This window comes from Callorhinus ursinus, unplaced genomic scaffold (genome assembly GCF_003265705.2).
Source record: "Callorhinus ursinus isolate GAN/ISIS: 27379988/994484 unplaced genomic scaffold, GSC_fseal_2.0 scaffold5, whole genome shotgun sequence".
NCBI classification, from domain to species: Eukaryota; Metazoa; Chordata; class Mammalia; order Carnivora; family Otariidae; genus Callorhinus; species Callorhinus ursinus.
The window spans coordinates 78,740,377-78,745,026 of NW_027397067.1; positions in this window are offsets into that span (position 1 = coordinate 78,740,377).

A 4,650-nucleotide genomic window follows, 5' to 3' on the forward strand; every position below is an offset into this window, starting at 1 on the left:
TCTTTGAGAGTTACACGGTCTCTCTATATCTCCACTGGAATAAAACTTTCTTAGAACAGGAATAATTATCCTTTACCTACAGAATCTCTTAAGCCTTGAATGGTGTCTTGTTAACAACTGCTCCCTGGTAAGTTACAGAGCCTATCACGTGTGCATGGAGCAGCATCCCAAGGATGTCAAGCCTGGGTGCAGCCCTCGGGGAGGGGAGGGGAACTCAAGGAAGGGACCCTTTAGGGTCCCCTGGCCTCTGTTCCCTGCTGGCTCCAGGGGAGGGCAGGGCTCTGGGGACACAGAGCAGAAGCAGATCTTCAACCACCGTCCCAGAGCTGGTCTCCGCTCCCATCTGAGTAGTCAGGCAGCCTGGTATGCAGAAACGAGTCCACTGTCTGACTCCACTCCTGGGTGGTGCTTGGTGTTAGGTCTGATTCTTGAGTAAGCATTCCGCTGGTCTTGAAAATAGATGAGCACAGATGCCAAGCAGAGTAAAGGGGCACGACCAGTGTGGGAGCCAGAGCCCAACGGGGCTGAGGAGGGAGTCCACGGAGGGGGTGAGGGAGAGGAGAGCTGGCCCAGGTACCAAAGCCACGCAGTGAGGAGGACCTCCATGGGGCAGAGGGGGCTGGAGGGGTGGAGTGTCGGCATCTGGGCACCGGTCGACTGGCAGCAGCAGGATTGAGGTCCTGGGGTATCCACGTGGGAAAGGGCCTGAAGGCTGTATTGCTCAGGGTTGTGTCTGGGGAGGTAGCTGCCACACCACATAGCGGAGACCAGAAAGCCACACATGTACAAGTGTCTGGGAAGAGGAGTGGGGAGCGCCAGTCACCCTTCTGCAGCTGCCAAATCTGGGAGAGGGCATGCTCTGAAACCTGGGGACATGGAGCCTGGGAGTTGCTGCCAGACAGGACTCAGGGGGACTTGCCTCCCCCGCCGCCCGCACTGGGCATCAGGGAGAATGGAGGCTGCTGGGACCTACCAGAGGTGGGGAGGAAACCCATCTCCATCCCACAGCCCCAAAATGTGCATGTATTAGAACATGGTCAACTCCGTTAAAAATTGCAGACACAGAGAATGTGGCTGTTAATGACCGTGCTTTATGAGCCTTCCTAAGCAGAGGCTCTAACAAATGGATTCTAAACAGAGAAAAGCCCTTGAGGAGCATGTGTTCAATCAAAGCAAAGAGCCCTGCTTTTTACTGGAGGGCAGAGAAACCCTTAAGTCTGCAATAGAACAGGTTTAGTCTGAGAGAGAGCCCATAGTGCAGCCCCAGGTCAGTGAGGGATGGCCTCCAGACCTCCCCCATGTTCAGTGAATGAGCACCCTGTCCACACCGGGATTGGGACCTTCGGAGCTTCTCTCCGGAGAGGACCTCTGTTCTCAGCCAGGAGATTCCTTCCATCTGCTAAATCAGTCCCTGGGCCTCTGTTACCTTGGCCCGGAGAATGGAGAAGGGAGGCTGGCTCTCTTTGGGCTCCAAGCTTGCAAACCAGAAAGCAGGGCTGGGCAGCCCAGAGGGGCTCTTCAGAGAGGGGCAGTCCTGGAGGTGGCTTGGAGTGAGAGCAGGGATGAGAGACGGGCAGGTGCGGGAGGCAGAGGGGAGAGAGTCAGAGGCAGGAGAGCCAGGAGGAGGTGGCGGAGAAAGCCAAGGGGAGAGCCAAGTAGTCCGGTGGACAATGCAAGGATGACCATGTACAAAGGAAAAGAGAAAAGGAGAGAGAGAGAGAGACAGCTGAGTGAGGGAGAGAAGTGGATCTGTCAGAGATGGGGAACTGGACAGAGAGAAATAAAGAAGAGAGACAGAAGTGGGAGGGAAACAGGGCGTTGGGGGGGAGACAGAGGGAGAGAGACACAGGGAGAGAGACACACAGGGAGAGAGACCTACAGGGAGAGAGACACACAGGGAGAGAGACACACAGGGAGAGATGGGGGAGAATAAACCAGAGAAGAGGGGGCCGCGGGGGCAGGTGGAGAGCTGTCCACTTTGGGGAGAGGGGGGAGGGAAAGGAAGGGGAGAGGCAAACCCCAGGAGCTCTGTGCTGGAGAGAAAAGCGGCAGCAGAGCCAGAGAGGTGGGGGATGGGAAGGGAGGGAGGGAGGGAGACAGCCAGCAGGGAACAGAGGCCAGGAGGGAGAGGACGGAGGGGACCTGAGGAGCAGCCTGCAGGAGAGGAGGCGCCAGGCTGGCCAGGCTGAGCGACGGGGGAGGGCACATCTGCACGGCCACACCTGCCATCTCTCCCCGCACCTCCCCGTGCCCCGATGAAAGGACACCTCTCTCCGTTCAGGTCTGGAGAGGGTGAGGGAAAGGGAGGCTCCCACACAGAGAGTCTGGGAGCTGGGTATCCCTTTTCTCCCTGAACAGAGGGGAAGGCGGACGTGGGGGTGGTCGCCCCATCTCCACAGCTTAGCTTCCCTCCCTCAGAAAGCAGGCCGCCAGCTCACCCCAGGCCTCCTGGCCGGCTGACCCCTGAAGAGAGGAGGTGGCAGAGCCCAGGGATGGGAGCCTGGGCCGCAGACATGCCTGGGGAAGGTGCTTCCATTGTCCTGGGCAGCGCCCAAAACCCAGTCTAGAATCTCCAGGGCTCTGCAGGCCTCAGGCCGGTTCCTCGGGGCACAGAGCTCCCGGCCTGGTCTCTAGGGTGATGGTGACAGTGGGAGGGTCCCCACTCCTGCAGCTTCCCAAGGGTCCCGGGAGCCAGCAATCTGGTGGTCGTGGGAGCAGGAGGGAGGGCCCACGGCCAGCACAGGGAGCCCAGCAGGCCAGGGAAGCCCTTGTTGGCCAAGGGCTGACCCTGCAGGTGCAGTGTCTTCTGGCCCCCAGCTCGGGCTGCTCCTGCAGCGGGTGGAGTCCAGGTAGAGGGGCGGTGAGCCCCTCAGTGCGGGGCCCACTGTCTGCGGCTCTGCTGAAGGGCTCTCGTGGCTGTCCTGGTGACAGCCCCCGGCTCCTGGTCTCCAGGTGACATATCACGGGTTCTTCGTGTGTCACAGTGTAGGTCCAGATCGGTCCTAGGCTGCGCCACATTGGGCCCACGTGCCTCCTGAGTGGTGACCCCCACTGCCCAGAGGAATCCCGCTGAGGGGGGGCTGTTCCTGAGCCTCCTGAGACGGTTCATCCCCCTCCACACACACACGCCCCTCAGAACAAGACGGCCCTTGTTTCTGGAGAACTTGACGGAAAAACAGAACGGCGGGCTCTCCAGTGTGGCCTCTCGCAGGAAAGATGCGGTCTCGAGTTGCTGAGTGAGGGAACATGAAGCCCAGCCTGGAAGCCATCCAGTCCCTCCCGTCTGGTCGCTGGCGGGGAAGGAGACACTGGCCACCGCAGAACCCCTGTCTGCAAAAGGCCTCGCCTGCCCCCTGCCCTGCAACCTGGAGAGCATCGCTTCAGCTCTACAGGTGAGGCTGAGGCTACCTGCCCCCAGGGGTGACAAAGCAGGCGAGGAGGCCACAGGCGCCCAGTGGGTACAAACACCGACGGATGATTTTTTTAAAAATGTTTACTGTAGAGTCTTCCATAACATCTCTAGATTTTGTCTTTCATAGCACTCAGGCAACTAAATTGTAAGGCTCTGTTCTCCTTGCGTGTTGCCCAGAAGTTGTGTTCTGGAATGAACCTTATCCAGGTCTGTCCCCACGGTGGCCGCCTTGAGAATGGGCTTCGTGCTGTTCACCTTGCTGTCCCCACACCTGACACTTTGCTGAGCTCACAAGAGCAAGCATCCATCTGGGGATGGGCACTTCCAGCCCCGTCTCTGCAGGGTCCTTTGTTCGTGGGACCCCCCACCCACTCCAATCGCTGGAGAGTAAGACCTGCTCTGAGCGCAGCCAGCTCGGTAATTCCTGCCAAGTTCTCTATTCTCGTCTGACTACGGGGAACCTTCCGGAAAGGAACGAAGGTGAGACTGGGCCAGACAACCTCACATATGTCTCCATAGCAACGGCTTGTCCTGTCCTGTCCCACACAAAGGAGGGTGGTTAATTACGCAGTCAGAGGTCAAGTTGTCGGCGTGAGGCCTCCCTGAAAGGGCACGTCTCAGAACAGGGCTGGCCTTCCGGTCCTCACTCCCCATTCCCTAAATCCCAGGGTTGAAAGCGGTAGAGACAATTGGTCTCCACTCTTCAGCAGAAATGGCTGCAGAAACGGAAAGATGCTCTGGAAACGAGCTGGGTCTGGTAGTGCTTTGTTTAATGCATCTTTTCAGGCCTCACGTGCCTCGAGGACAGAATCGTCCCTTGTCCCCAAGTTCTCTCCCGTCTTAAGTGAGCCTCCCAGCCAGTTCCATGGTTTTGAATGGTTTTAATAACTTAGCATCTGCAGCCACACGCTACACTCATCACCCTAACTGCACAAAACAGCATATAAAAAGAACCTGAAGATAGGAAATTTAAGGAAGGGAGGAGAAGCAAAATGATGGCCCTGAAATAGCACCTTCCTGACCACGTCAAACCGAGCCAGGAATGAACCCCCTTCCTTTTAGTAATTTAACAAATGGCACATTCTTTCCCAAGGAGAATGTGTGTGAAAACACCCAATTAGGGTCGGCTCTTGGCAGACAGCACTCACTACTAAGAAATAGCTGGTGGGAAGCCGACAAAGGCCACCCAAGTCAAGGCTGCAGCTGGGAGGCTCCCTGTGTGCCCCAGCCTGACCCTC